This window comes from Balaenoptera borealis, assembly GCF_965194805.1.
Source record: "Balaenoptera borealis genome assembly, chromosome: 10".
NCBI classification, from domain to species: domain Eukaryota; kingdom Metazoa; phylum Chordata; class Mammalia; order Artiodactyla; family Balaenopteridae; genus Balaenoptera; species Balaenoptera borealis.
In genome coordinates, this window is record NC_138874.1 from 86,905,102 (window position 1) to 86,921,704 (window position 16,603).

Here is a 16,603-nt window from a genome sequence, read left to right on the forward strand (position 1 = left end):
ATGTAAATGGATTAAATGCTCCAACCAAAAGACATAGACTGGCTGAATGGATACAAAAACAAGACCCGTATATATGCTGTCTATAAGAGACCCACTTCAGACCTAGAGACACATACAGATTGAAAGTGAGGGGATGGAAAAAGATATTCCATGCAAATGGAAATCAAAAGAAAGCTGGAGTAGCAATTCTCATATCAGACAAAATAGACTTTAAAATAAAGACTATTACAAGAGACAAAGAAGGACACTATATAATGATCAAGGGATCGATCCAAGAGGAAGGTATAACAATTGTAAATATTTATGCACCCAATATAGGAGCACCTCAATACATAAGGCAAATGCTAACAGCCATAAAAGGGGAAATCGACAGTAACACAATCATAGTAGGGGACTTTAACACCCCATTTTCACCAATGCACAGATCATCCAAAATGAAAATAAATAAGGAAACACAAGCTTTAAATGACACATTAAACAAGATGGACTTAATTGATATTTATAGGGCATTCCATCCAAAAACAACAGAATACACTTTCTTCTCAAGTGCTCATGGAACATTCTCCAGGATAGATAATATCCTGGGTCACAAATCAAGCCTTGGTAAATTTAAGAAAAATGAAATCATATCAAGTATCTTTTCTGACCACAATGCTATGAGACTAGATATCAATTACAGGAAAAAATCTTTAAAAAATACAAACACATGAAGGCTAAACAATACACTACAAAATAACCAAGAGGTCACTGAGGAAATCAAAACATACCTAGAAACAAGTGACAATGAAAACACAATGACCCAAAGCCTACGGGATGCAGCAAAAGCAGTTCTAAGAGGGAAGTTTATAGCTATACAATCCTACCTCAAGAAACAAGAAACATCTCAAATAAACAAGCTAACCTTACACATAAAGCAATTAGAGAAAGAAGAACAAAAATCTCCTAAGTTAGCAGAAGGAAAAAAATCATAAAGGTCAGATCAGAAATAAATGAAAAAGAAATGAAGGAAACAATAGCAAAGATCAATGAAACTAAAAGCTGGTTCTTTGAGAAGATACACAAAATTGATAAACCATTAGCCAGACTCATCAAGAAAAAAAGGGAGAAGACTCAAATCAATAGAATTAGAAATGAAAAAGAAGTAACAACTGACACTGCAGAAACACAAAGGATCATGAGAGATTACTACAATCAACTATATGCCAATAAATTGGACAACCTGGAGGAAATGGACAAATTCTTAGAAAAGCACAACCTTCTGAGACTGAACCAAGAAGAAACAGAAAATATAAACAGTCCAATCACAAGCACTGAAATTGAGACTGTGATTAAAAATCTTCTAACAAACAAAAGTCCAGGACCAGATGGCTTCACAGGTGAATTCTATCAAACATTGAGGGAAGAGCTAACACCTATCCTTCTTAAACTCTTCCAAAACATAGCAGAGGGAGGAACACTCCCAAACTCATTCTACGAGGCCACCATCACCCTGATACCAAAACCAGACAAAGATGTCACAAAGAAAGAAAACTACAGGCCAATATCACTGATGAACATAGATGCAAAAGTCCTCAACAAAATACTAGCAAACAGAATCCAACAGCACGGTAAAAGGATCATACACTATGATCAAGTGGGGTTTATCCCAGGAATGCAAGGATTCTTCAATATAGGCAAATCAATCAATGTGATACACCATAATAACAAACTGAAGGAGAAAAACCATATGATCATCTGAATAGATGCAGAAAAGGCTTTTGGCAAAATTCAACACCCATTTATGATAAAAACCCTCCAGAATGTAGGCATAGAGCGAACTTACCTCAATATAATAAAGGCCATGTATGACAAACCCACAGCCAACATCGTTCTCAATGGTGAAAAACTGAAACCATTTCCTCTAATATCAGGAACAATACAAGGAAGTTTTAGCCACAGCAATCAGAGAAGAAAAAGAAATAAAAGGAATCCAAGTCGGAAAAGAAGAAGTAAAGCTGTCACTGTTTGCAGATGACATGATACTATACATAGAGAATCCTAAAGATGCTACTAGAAAACTACTAGAGCTAATCAATGAATTTGGTTAAGTAGCAGGATAAAAAATTAATGCACAGAAATCTCTTGCATCCCTATACACTAATGATGAAAAATCTGAAAGAGAAATTAAGAAAACACTCCCATTTACCATTGCAACAAAAAGAATAAAATACCTAGGAATAAACCTACCTAAGGAGACAAAACACCTGTATGCAGAAAAATATAAGACACTGATGAAAGAAATTAAAGATGATACAAATAGATGGAGAGGTATACCATGTTCTTGGATTGGACGAATCAACATTGTGAAAATGACTCTACTACCCAAAGCAATCTACAGATTCAATGCAATCCCTATCAAACTACCAATGGCATTTTTCATATAACTAGAACAAAAAATTTCACAATTTCTATGGAAACACAAAAGACCCTGAATAGCCAAAGCTATCTTGAGAAAGAAAAACAGAGCTGGAGGAATCAGGCTCCTGGACTTCAGACTATACTATAAAGCTACAGTAATCAAGACAGCATGGTATTGGCACAAAAACAGAAATACAGATCAATGGAACAGGATAGAAAGCCCAGAGGTAAACCCACGCACATATGGTTGCCTTATTTTTGATAAAGGAGTCAAGAATATACCATGGAGAAAAGACAGCCTCTTCAATAAGTGCTGCTGGGAAAACTGGACAGCTACATGTAAAAGAATGAAATTAGAACACTCCCTAACACCATACACAAAAATAAACTCAAAATGGATTAAAGACCTAAATGTAAGGCAGACACTATAAAACTCTCAGAGGAAACCACAGGCAGAACACTATGACATAAATCACAGCAAGATCCTTTTTGACCCACCTCCTAGAGAAACGGAAATAAAAACAAAAATAAACAAATGGGACCTAATGAAACCTAAAAGCTTTTGCACAGCAAAGGAAACCATAAACAAGACGAAAAGACAACGCTCAGAATGGGAGAAAATATTTGCAAATGAAGCAGCAGACAAAGGATTAATCTCCAAGATTTACAAGCAGCTCATGCAGCTCAATAACCAAAAAACGAACAACCCAATCCAAAAATGGGCAGAAGACCTAAATAGACATTTCCCCAAAGAAGATACACAGATTGTCAGCAAATACATGAAAGGATGCTCAACATCACTAATCATTACAGAAATGCAAATCAAAACTCCAATGAGGTATCACCTCACACCGGTCAGAATGGCCATCATCAAAAAATCTACAAACAATAAATGCTGGAGAGGGTGTGGAGAAAAGGGAACCCTGTTGCACTGTTGGTAGGAACATAAATTGCTACAGCCACTATGGAGAACAGTATGCAGTTTCCTTAAAAAACTAAAAATAGAACTACCATATAATCCAGCAATCCCACTACTGGGCATATACCCTGAGAAAACCATAATTCAAAAAGAGTCATGTACCACAATGTTCACTGCAGCTCTATTTACAATAGCCAGCACATGGAAGCAACCTAAGTGTCCATCGAGAGATGAATGGATAAAGAAGATGTGGCACATATATACAATGGAATATTACTCAGCCATAAAAAGAAACGAAATTGAGTTATTTGTAGTGAGGTGGATGGACCTAGAGTCTGTCATACAGAGTGAAGTCAGAAAGAGAAAAACAAATACCATATGCTAACACATATATATGGAATCTAAAAAAAGAAAATGGTTATGAAGAACATAGGGGCAGGACAGGAATAATGATGCAGACGTAGAGAATGGACTTAGGACACGGGGAGGGGGAAGGGTAAGCTGGGACGAAGTGAGAGAGTGGCATGGACATATATACACTACCAAATGTAAAATAGATAGCTAGTGGGAAGCAGCGGCATAGCACAGGGAGATCAGCTCGGTGCTTTGTGACCACCTAGAGGGGTGGAATAGGGAGGGTGGGAGGGAGACACAAGAGGGAGGTGATATGGGGATATATGTATATGTATAGCTGATTCACTTTGTTATAAAGCAGAAACTAACACTCCATTGTAAAGCAATTATACTCCAATAAAGATGTTAAAAAAAAAAAGATGTTAAAAAAAAGAAAGAAAGAAGTCATGGATGAGACCTCAAAGGAATATAATCAAGGTCTGAGGAATAAGGTTGTTAGGGAACTTGCAAAATCCATTACCCTCAATATACCAAACTAAAACCAGATATCTTAAATTAGCAACATTGCGGCTTCCTTGGTGGCACAGTGGTTAAGAATCTGCCTGCCAATGCAGGGGACACTGGTTCGAGCCCTGGTCCGGGAAGATCCCACATGCCACAGAGCAACTAAGCCCGTGTGCCACAACTACTGAGACTGAACCCTAGAGCCAGCAAGCCACAACTACTGAAGCCCACGTGCCACAACTACTGAAGCCCACGTGCCTAGAGCCCATGCTCTGCAACGAGACACCACCACAGTGAGAAGCCCGCGCACCACAACGAAGAGTAGCCCCCACTCGCCACAGCTAGAGAAAGCCCATGCACAGCAACGAAAACCCAATGCAGCCAAAAATAAATAAATAAATAAATTTATATGAAAAAATTAGCAACATTGCATTTATATTCCTTGTTTTCCAGAAACATTTAAAGAATTTACTTGCCCTAAAGAGTAAATGTAATGCTTATAAATTCACATTTGCTGAAGGTAAATAATATGAGGGTTTAAAATTTGTTTCTAGTCCTCCTTTCAAGTGTCCCATGCCTTTCTGACTTTATAATTTTGCGTCAGTGAGATTCTCGCCAAATGACAAATTTTCCAAATCATCTACATTTGATATAAATTCCTTTTTAAAAAATTTATTTATTTTATTTATTTATTTTTGGCTGCTTTGGGTCTTCATTGCTGCACGCGGGCTTTCTCTAGTTGCGGTGAGCGGGGGCTACTCTTCGTTGCAGTGCGCGGGTTTCTCATGGCAGTGGCTTCTCTTGTTGCGGAGCACGGGCTCTAGGCTCGTGGGTTCAGTAGTTGTGGCTCTCGGGCTCTAGGGCGCAGGCTCAGCAGTTGTGGCGCATGGGCTTAGCTGCTCCGCAGCATGTCGGATCTTCCCGGACCAGGGCTCGAACCCGTGTCCCCTGCATTGGCAGGCGGATTCTTAACCACTGTGCCACCAGGGAAGCCCTGATATAAATTCTTAAAGATGTAGAAAAAGTATACAAAAGAAAGTGAATATATCCTAGGATTTCAGCCTAGATTGAATTCACAGTTTGCAGGGTAAGGGAAAGAACGTTACTGTGACTTATTTACAGGAAAACCGAAAGATGGAGAAAAAAGGTGTGGAAATAGTAGAAATTTTAAAGAAAAAAACTTTGAGGTAGTACAAAGCAATCATTAGGTATTTAAGAAATTCTTCAGTTATTGAACTCAAGGAACATATTTGCTCCAAACTTAATGATAAATATCACTCCTCCTTGGAGCACTTGCCAAACCTTTAGAGGAATAAGCCTTTAATCAATAAGCATAAATTATTTTTAAAACCTCAAATAAATGAATTGTTTTATTTGGGCTCATAAAATAACTTCCTGTGGGCCCCTGGGCTTATTCTCCTTTGGGTTTGGGGATTCGGGAAAGTACACATTGATACAGTCTGTGAAAGGAAATAAGTACTAAGATGGGTGAACATTATTCCCTCCTCATTATTACACAGGCAATAACTTATAAAGGAATAAAAACTGCATTTTCTGTGAAAAAGGGTCCTGAGAAAAGCAAACTGATAGTAGAAATTCAGAGAAGTTACTGGTTAATGTTCATTCAGTAATAATGTGCTGTAATGTGGTGCAGAGTTTATTTTAGTGATAGAAATTTTAGTAGCTATGTAAATGACTTTACTCCTATTTAGAAGTATTAGTATTTAGTCTTTAAAAGTTGATTATCTCCAGAGAACAGTCTATACAACTGTATAATAATTCCTAAGCCTTCTTCCTGGTTCTAACTGAAAGTGCAGGCATCATTAGACATACTATAAATATAGTTGGGATAATTTCTTTAGTTACATTATTTTACACTTGCCCACCCCAAAACTTAAAACACTTTTCTGCCCATTCACATAGTTTCAAACTATCGTGCAATTATAGTTTATTTTCATCATTCATAACTCAGACACATTTGTATATTTGGAAGAATGGCATGCTTAATCACCTCCAGAATACTCATAAAAAGTTAATAAAGATATGAAATAACATTTTCCAACTTTCGTTAAATTGAAGATCTCTGTGATTCCTTGTTAAAAAGTCTCTATGTTGGCATTTCAATTTTTATCATCCTCTTCAAGGACCAAAACATACTCCAAATTAACACAACATTGTGAATCAACTATACTTCAATAAAGTTTAAAAAAAATTTTTTTTTAAATGTACTCCACATTTGATGACAATCAACAACAGTAAGCAGAAAAGATGTTTGGAAAGAAACACCACTGTTTTTTAACAGTGCACTTTTGCATTCAAAAAAATGTTAGCAAAATATTTTTGCACTGTTGATACTATTATATTTTACGTCAACTTCAAGTAGAACACAATTTTTTAAAAAGTTGTATTTGCAATATGAAATGAAGATTTGCTTAATTCATTCAGTAAATATTTATTGAGCATTTACTACATGCTAGGCATTGTTCTAGCTATTGGGGATTCAGAGGTGAAAAAGACAGACATGATTCTTACTTTTCCACTACCAAGAAGCTTATGTTTTATCCTGAATCATTTACATTAAAAAATACATAAACCAGCAATAAAGTGTTATTAAGTCACAGATGTCATAGAACTGAGGTTGAAAAGGAGCTCAGAGATCACCTATGGTCTGTCATCAATTCCAAGATGCACAGTATTTTACATTCTGACATCTCTGAAATCAGCCACATCTTACAGTGCGGTCAGACCAGGCAGCAATAGAGCTGTCACTGCCAGCATGTGTGCATCAAAACCTATGGAATGAGTGTCAGGGGCTTGAAAGAAAATCCAGGAGATAATGGCGAAGGCACCCTTTTAAGGATTTTTGATGACTCAGGATTCAATAAAGTACAATAGTTCAAAGTGTTCATCTGTTACAGCAGAGGAAAATGAAATTCAGAGAGGTTAAATGACTTGCCCTAATTCACAAAGCAGAGTAGGTAGGACAAGAGTCCAGGTCTGAGTTCCAATCTCATTCTTCTTCTACCTACGTCTTCAGTTAATGGAAGGAAAGCCTCAAGTACATGGCTCTAACTTTGGGACCAGGGGCAAGGATCTTAATCCCTCTTTGCCTCATTTCTCTACTTGTAAAATAGGAAGTTTAAGAGACCTAATTAATATGTTACTTTAAGTATTAAGTGAGATAATGCATGTATAGGACTTAACACAGAGATTAGCAAATGGTAAGTGCTCCAAAAAAGTTAACTATTTGAGATCAAACTTTACATTTGGTAGGAAATAAACTGATCATGAATTATCCCACAAATACAGATCACTATAGGAAGCTCACATCTAGTTATTTGGTTAAAGTATCAGAAAACTAAATAGACTGGTCAAACATTTGAACTGATTAGTGTAATAAAAATGTCCACCTTAACAATGCTTTTGTCCAGGTCCATGTGGTACTGTGCCAAGACCCCAGCAGACCTACCTGCAAGAAACCATACAAAAAGTAAGAATCTCCTCCTCCACCCCTGACCATCAAATTACCAGTACTCTAATGTGTACAAATGCACTTGTAAATGCAACCTCAAAGAACACATAAACAAGGAAAAACATTTAAAATGTATAACAGAGCATTCATTTTTGGTTTCTTTAAAATACTACTACAACTGTATATATTAATACTAGTACAAGAACTACACATTTTGGAGCTTAAAATGCACCACAGGGAGACATGATTTGGCCAGAAGAGTCAGAGTAATAACTGTTATGATTTATATATTACTTTATATATTACAAAGCACTTTCTCATCCGTTCTCAACTCAGTGCTTTGCACATAGTATGTAATTGTAAAAACAAATCCCAGGTGCTTTCTAATGTCATTTATTTTCCGCTCAAACAACAGAATATTCAGAGAAGGGGTAAATGTTCACATTTCTTTTTTATTTTCTTCATGTTTAAGACTTTCTAGGTCAGCTCTTTTAATTTTGAGAGTTTAAGTGAAAATCCAAATTACAACACATTATATTACATTGAATCAACCTGCTTTAAATATTAGTTTCCATATTTTTGTTTCTATAAAAATAGTAATATTCTGTATGTCTTTACACATTATCAGCTCATTACCTATTTCAGACAAATAAAAATGGTTTCAGTTGAGATTTGGAATCCAACAGATATACAGGTAAGCATTTAGGAAGTAATTTTAACTTCTTAAAATTACTTAATAAGTAATTAAGCACTTAAGAAGTAATTTTAACTACTAGGAAATATTAATCAACTCACATTTGTTCCTGTTTCACCTGATGACAAAACCTATAGGGCACCCTGCAAGAGAACTAACTCAAATTAATATATCTATACCTAGAATTACTGTTGCACTTTCAGAACCTTCTGGCAATTAAAGCCTTATCTTGAGGTACAATTCTGGCATCTTCGTGTTTCATCATGACAACTCCACAGCAGCAAAGCTCAATAAAAGAACGTTTTTGGTAAAATCTCGTAAGCACTAGCATGTTATCCAAATTTAAACCTTAAAAGAAAACCACCACATGACTCAACATGCGAACTTTCCCTATTCTGAAACTTACTAACATTATTAGTTTGCTTGTATTTGGGACACACACACACACAAACCAATCACATACTGCATTATATCAATACATATCCTAGATGTTTTTGAAGATCAAAGTTGAGTAAAGTTGGGTCGGCAGGGAAGAGCTCTATGGCTTACTCGGAGCGCCCCTTGGTGAGAAGCATCTCAGCCTCTAGGGGCCAGACTCCAGAGGGGGCGGCAGTTCGGGGCTGCACTCTAGGGCGCCCCCAGCCTAGCCGCCTCAGAGTCGCCAGCGCGCCCCACCTCTCTCTGTTCTAGACTCCGGCCCACTCCTTCCTCCCCGGCCAGCCACCGCACTGCCCCCTCAGCTCCTAGGCAGCTGGGAAAGACCGGAACAAAAACCCGGCACACAAAGAAGTGCTGGGTAGGAAACGAGGCTCCACCCTGCCAAGAGGAGCGACTCCTCTAGAAAAACTTGGCGGCAAGTTAACAGGAATCGCGGAGGCGCAGTTTCTAGGACCCTTTGGGACACCCTGCCGCCCAGCGACCTCATCCTTTGTCCTTTGACAGGCCTCCTTGAAGCCCCAAACTCTGAGCGCTTTCCGAGCAACTCTTGACTCGACCTCCATTGCGGTCCATCACTGATAGCAGCCACGATAACTGCATCCGGGTGTGTCGGGGAGCCGCGCGTAGGCTCTCCCGGAAGTGACGCTAGCGCGGAAGGATCGCGTTCGGCTGAGAGGGACTGAGGTGAACGGACAGCCGGAAGCCGGTGCGGAAGGGAAGCTGTTCGTGGCGGGTGAAGGTCGGGGACTTTGTGACAATCAACTCCCTAGAATAGATATCACGTGTCTGGCATTGTGCTTAACACCAGCATTGCCATACCACTTAATCCCTTCTTCAACAACAGTCCCAGGAGAAAGAAATATTATCATTTCCATCTTATGTACGGGAAAGCTAAGGCAAAGAGAGGGCAAGTGATTTAAGATCATAGAGCTAGTATTTGGTGAAGCTGGTGTAACCCCGTCATTCTGGCTGCAGAACCTGTGTTTGAAACCTCCTGCGTCGTGCTTCTATTTAGAAAAGTTCAAACCCCTGGTGCTTGTTATCCTGGTGAGCCACTTCTGCCAAGGGCTGTTTACCTTCAGCTCTGCATCCTGTTGCCCTAGAAGTAGGGCCGAGTCACAACCCTTGTGCATTTTACGGTGGGCACAAGGCCGAGCGTGTGCCCGTGTCACCATTGCTATCCCGATGACCTGGGATTTCGCTTGGTCTCCTACCCCTTGACCCTGCACCAGCCCTCACAGTGCAGGTTAACTGAGGAAACTGGCACTGGCTATTCGGCTCGGGGAAACATTTTAACTCCTGTCAGGTACGTGTAAATTCGGGACTATTAAGACAACTGGAGGTCACCATCATCAAATGCAGTCTCTGGCCTTAACAAAGGGCTTGACAAGTGTTATCTTGGACTTTCCACCGAGTCAATTATGTTTCTTCTGGTTTCTGTTTCTTTAGAATATGACGGAGAATCAATCCTTTGATCTTATGTCTACATAAACCCTCAAATAACAACGTGTGAATAGCCACTAAGGTCATATTTTTGTAAAAACATTATGCATAGAAAAAAGCACTAACAAATACATCAAACTTAACAGTGATAGTACTTGAAGAGTGGCCATTGAATCCTTTCATTTCTTTTATATTCGTCTACTTTCTGTTTTCCATATCTGCTATATCTTTTTAATATAGACAAATTGTCCACAGTAAAACCTTTTTAATTGCCTGACATCATAATGAAGACAAAGATATGTTGTCACATTTTGACAGATGGCAGTCCTTGGTGCAAGTCACATAGGGGAATCCTGTTTGCCTGGAAGAGCATTGAGGTTTTGTCAGGGTATTATCAAAATACAGTTTGGGTCAACAAGCCTCACAGGAAAAATGAAACAAATGAGTAAAAATTGATGTTTTTCACGAACTGTTATATAAAAAATATACTACAATCAAAAGTTTTTCTTCTAAAGAAAAAAGAGGGGAAGGTATTTGGGGTTCTTGAAATTCTAGGGAACAAGTATAGAAAGCTATTTTTATTCTGCCTTCTTTGGGGTACAGATTTAAGCAATTTATCTTTTTTCAGACTATACAAAATAAAGACTTCATTCTCTATTCTCTCCCTAAATTCCACTTCCTACTATTGCTTTTTAGTGACCTCTCAAGCAGTAGCACAACAAGAAATATGGTGGAAAGATAGAAGAGAGAAATGAGAAGAAATCAGGGGAAGAAGAAAAGGTGGAGGAATAAAGGAAGAATCTGATATTGGCGTTGAGTTTACTTTGGAATTCCAAGGTGGCATGTAGCAACTGTCTCATCCGAGTCCTGGCGCAAGCCCAGTTGCCCATCCAAAGGTAGATTCACATATACAGTGTCTCTACTCACACACTCAGCACCCACAATGATAAATCTGGCCAAAATTCACTTTATACTTTTACAAATTAAACATATATTTTAACAAAACTGGGAGTCACTGAACAACAAGAAATATAAAGTAAAATCCCATCATTTTCCATGGTGCTCCCTCTTACCATATCATTCATTCATCTCATGATTAATGGCCTAAATGGATATTGAATTGGAAGTTTTGCCTGCAGCATTACAGTGCAACAACTATGAAACACCAAAGTGAGGTGCTGACAAGACGCATGTTTTTGAAGGAAATATCTTTGTGTTAGTCTGGGTCCTTTGAGAGGTGGTTGTTAAGATGAAATTAAATGTGCAAGAGTTTTATTAGAGGAAACACTTGTGAGAGAGGATGGGGAGGGAGCCAGGGGAGGCTGGGAGAGCCATTCAACTGTGATGCAAGTCTGAAACTGAGTGAAGGAGAGAAGGAGGGAAGGTTGGTGGAAGTGTCCTAGACTTCTACACAGTCTAAGGTAGATTCAGCAAGGCTGTTGGGGATCCATAAGCGAAAATCACTGTCAGAGGAGTCCTCCTAGGGAAGAGCCTGCCTTATTATCTGTGCTGCACTCAGTCATTGGCTGGAGTAGCCCATTGGAAGCTTGGCTTTTGGTGCAAATGTGGCAGAATCTTGGACTTTTGGTCAATTTTGCTCCCTCTATTTGGTCACCACAATCCAAGAACTAGTTTTTCAATTATTGGAACTTTTCACCAGTTTCAGGCTTAAAAGAAGATTTTTGAAAGAGTTGATTTCATGAGGAGGAGTTTTGGAGAGAGCCATTGTTATGCTTTCCCCTGCCCCTTCAAGTCTAGTGAGTGAGGCTTCAACGGCACTACTCAGAGAGCTTGATATATGTCCCCTGGGTTTTGAGAAGTACGATAATTTCTGACTCGCATCTGGGAAATCCTAAGGGTAGGAGAAATGGGTCAGTAAGAGGTTTTGGCACAGGAGCAAAGGAGAGTTGCTATGTTGGGATCAGCTGTCACTCCCACCAGGGCAAATGATGTTTGAGTATTTCTCATGCACCAGATGTGGGGCACATGAGAGAAAGAGAGAGCTTGCCTGGAGCCTTTTTGACTCTTTCCCAAGAGGACTGCCTGGAAGGGAGATGGGGCTCCAAAAGAGAGAATCTGTGTGGTGTGGATTATTAGAAAATTTGGAGCTGTAAATGGAGCAGTAACTGGGGGAATAGAATGCATCGCCCATCTAAGGTGACCAGTTTTCCAAGTTTGCCTGGAACTCTCCCTGCTTTAGGATTAAAAATCTTGGGAGTTCCCTGGTGGCCTAGTGGTTAGGATTCAGCGCTGTCACTGCCGTGGCCCAGGTTCGATCCCTGGTCAGGGAACTGAGATCCTGCTAGCTGCGCGGCTCAGCCAAAATTTAAAAAAAAAAAAAATCTTGAGTCCCAGGAACCCCTCAGTCCCAGGCAATTCAGGATGATTGGTCATTCTACATGTCACAGAAGGAGTTGCAGTCAGAAGGCACCCTAGCAGGGAGCCTCCAGGAACCCAAAAAATTGCTCGTGAGAGTAAGAGTCAAGTTGAAATATCAAGCAGGTCCAGAGTATGTGAAGCCAGCTCATGACCAGGTCAGTGTTAAAGTGGTTTTTATCAGAGGACAATTGGAAAATGATGCTGAAGCAGGATCTTCTTCTCCACACTATCCTTTTGGAGTATGTGTTAGTCTGCGCAGGCTGCCATAACAAAATACCACAGATTGGGTGGCTTAAACCACAAAAATGTATTTTCTCACAATTCTGGAGGCCAGAAGTTCAAGATCAAGGTTCTGGCTAATCCGTTTCTGGTGAGAACTCTCTTCCTGGGTTGCAGATGTTCGCCTTCTTGCTGCATCCTCACAGGGGCTTTCCTCACTCTGTGTTTGTGTGTGTGTGTGTGAGGAGAGAGAGAGGTATGTCTCTGGTGTCTCTTCTTATAAGGACACTAATCCTATCAGATCAGGGCCCTACTCTTATGACCTTATTTAACCTTAATGACTTCCTCAGAGGCCTCATCTCCAAATACAACTACACTGGGGGTTGGGGCTTCAACATATAAACTTTAGGGGGACAGAAACATTTATTTCATAACAGATTATGACTTGGAACACAGAGATACCTTTTTTAGTGGGGAGCATAAAAATATTAGGTCTGTCCCATGCCTCACACCATTATGGAGAAGATATGCTATAGTGTATCTGTATCTTTTTGTGAACAAAAGTAAACATTATATTTGGAGATCATTTATGACTCTTTTAGAGCTCTTCAGACATTATTTTAATCTTATCAAGGTAAAGATGGACCCACCCAGAGGACTGTTTTCTTCTGTCCTACAGAGCAGAGGAAGACACAAGCTAAAGCTAACACTACCTGACCCATAGAGAAACCCACAACAGACTGTGTAGACAGTGACCAGGACTTGGACTAAACAGGGATTTAGCAAACATTGGGACTGTTCTGTATGGTGCTGCTTGTATGTATGAAATTTGACATTAAAAAAAATGTTGCATGAGAGAGAAACAGAGACAGAGAGAAAGAGAAGAGGAGAGAATTGGATGTCTGTGTTCATAGAATTGGATGTTGGATAGCATCCACTTGAACCCCTCCAGGAAGCCTAGCTGTTTTTGTTTAATTCCTTAAGGGCTTTAGTAGATGGAACTAGGTTCAGCTGTGAGCACAGAGTAACAGAAGGCTCTAAAATAAAAGTTATTTAAACATGACATACATTTATTTTTTTTCTTTCAAGAAATCTGGATGGACTCGGGGCAAGATGGCGGAAGAGTAAGACGCGGAGATCACCTTCCTACCCACAGATACATTAGAAATACATCTACACGTGGAACTGCTCCTACAGAACACCCACTGAACGCTGGCAGAAGACGTCAGACCTCCCAAAAGGCAAGAAACTCCCCCACGTACTTGGGTAGGGCAAAAGAAAAAAGAAATAACAGAGACAAAAGAATAGGGACGGGACCTGCACCAGTGGGAGGGAGCCGTGAAGGAGGAAAGGTTTCCACACACTAGGAGCCCCTTCACGAGCAGAGACTGCGGGTGGCAGAGGGGGGAAGCTTCGGAGCCACGGAGGAGAGCGCAGCCACAGGGGTACAGGGGGAAAAGCGGAGAGATTACCGCACAGAGGCTCGGTGCCGCCCAGCACTCACCAGCCAGAGAGGCCTGTCTGCTCACCCGCCAGGGCGGGCGGGGGCTGGGAGCTGAGGCTCGGGCTTCGGTCAGATCACAGGGAGAGGACTGGGGTTGGCGGCATGAACACAGCCTGAAGGGGCTAGAGGGAGTCCGGGAAAAAGTCTGCAGCTGCCTAAGAGGCAAGAGACTTTTTCTTGCCTTTTTGTTTTGTGGTGCACAAGGAGAGGGGATTCAGAGCGCCGACTAAACGAGCTCCAGAGACGGGCGCGAGCCGCGACTATCAGCGCGGACCCCAGAGATGGGCATGAAACTCTAAGGCTGCTGCTGCCGCCACCAAAAAGCCTGTGTGCGAGCACAGGTCACTCTCCACACCGCCCCTCCCGGGAGCCGGTGCAGCCCGCCACTGCCAGGGTCCCGTGATCCGGGGACAACTTCCCCGGGAGAACGCACGGCACGCCTCGGGCTGGTGCAACATCATGCCGGCCTCTGCCGCCGCAGGCTCGCCCCGCATCCGTATCCTTCCCTCCCCCCCACACTGCCCGAGTGAGCCAGAGCCCCGGAAGCAGCTGCTCCTTTAACCCCGTTCTGTCTGGGCGGGGAACAGACGCCCTCAGGCGACCTACACGCAGAGGCGGGTCCAAATACAAAGCTGAACCCCGGGAACGGTGCGAACAAAGAAGAGAAAGGGAAATCTCTCCCAGCAGCCTCAGAAGCAGTGGATTAAAACTCCACAAACAACTTGATGTGCCTGCATCTGTTGAATAACTGAATAGACAACGAATCATCCCAAATTCAGGAGGTGGACTTTGGGAGCAGGATATATTAATTTTTCCCCTTTTCCTTTTTCTGTGAGTGTATATGTGTATGCTTCTGGGTGAGATTTTGTCTGTATAGCTTTGCTTTATAATAACTTTATTTTATTTTATTTTATTTTATTTTATCCTCTTTCTTTCTTTCTTTCTTTCTTTCTATTTTTTCTCCCTTTTACTCTGAGCCATGTGGATGAAAGGCTCTTGGTGCTCCAGCCAGGCATCAGGGCTGTGCCTCTGAGGTGGGAGAGCCAACTTCAGGACACTGGTCCACAAGAGACCTCCCAGCTCCACGTAATACCAAATGGCGAAAATCTCTCAGAGATCTCCATCTCAACATCAAGACCCAGCTTCACTCAACGACCAGCAAGCTACAGTGCTGGACACCCTATGCCAAACAACTAGCAAGACAGGAACACAGCCCCATCCATTAGCAGAGAGGCTGCCTAAAATCATAATAAGGCCACAGACACCCCAAAACACACCACCAAACGTGGACGTGCCCACCAGAAAGACAAGATCCAGCCTCATCCACCAGAACACAGGCACTAGTCCCCTCCACCAGGAAGCCTACACAACCCACTGAACCAACCTCAGCCACTGGGGACAGATACCAAAAACAATGGGAACTACAAACCTGCAGCCTGTGAAAATGAGACCCCAAACACAGTAAGATAAGCAAAATGAGAAGACAGAAAAACACACAGCAGATGAAGGAGCAGGGTCAAAACACACCAGACCTAACAAATGAGGAAATAGACAGTCTACCTGAAAAAGAATTCAGAATAATGATAGTAAGGATGATCCAAAATCTTGGAAATAGAATAGACAAAATGCAAGAAACACTTAACAAGGACGTAGAAGAACTAAAGAGGAACCAAGCAATGATGAAAAACACAATAAATGAAATTAAAAATACTCTAGACAGGATCAGTAGCAGAATAACTGAGGCAGAAGAACGGATAAGTGACCTGGAAGATAAAATGGTGGAAATAACTACTGCAGAGCAGAATAAAGAAAAAAGAATGAAAAGAACTGAGGACAGTCTCAGAGACCTCTGGGACAACATTAAACGCACCAACATTCGAATTATAGGGGTCCCAGAAGAAGAAGAGAAAAAGAAAGGAACCGAGAAAATATTTGAAGAGATTATAGTTGAAAACTTCCCTAATATGGGAAAGGAAATAGTTAATCAAGTCCTGGAAGCAGAGAGAGTCCCATACAGGATAAACCCAAGGACAAACACGCCAAGACACATATTAATCAAACTATCAAAAATTAAATATAAAGAAAACATATTAAAAGCAGCAAGGGAAAAACAACAAATAACACACAAGGGAATCCCCATAAGGTTAACAGCTGATCTTTCAGCAGAACCTCTGCAAGCCAGAAGGGAGTGGCAGGATATACTTAAAGTGATGAAGGAGAAAAACCTACAACCAAGATTACTCTACCCAGCAAGGATCTCATTCAGATTCGATGGAGAAA

At 40.9% G+C, this 16,603-nt stretch overlaps 1 long non-coding RNA gene across 2 annotated transcripts; it reads right to left on the reverse strand.

Moving 5' to 3' along the window:
* Positions 1-4,412: 4,412 nt before the first annotated feature.
* LOC309635391 lies at positions 4,413-8,608 on the reverse strand. Of its 2 annotated transcripts, none has more exons than XR_014248807.1 (3): positions 8,530-8,608; positions 7,585-7,643; positions 4,413-5,180 (listed from the first exon to the last, which is right to left on the reverse strand). It is a non-coding gene; the product is annotated as an uncharacterized lncRNA (long non-coding RNA). The 2 variants fall into 2 exon arrangements; XR_014248808.1 differs by having other exon boundaries at positions 8,442-8,554.
* Between the last annotated feature and the right edge of the window lie 7,995 nt (positions 8,609-16,603).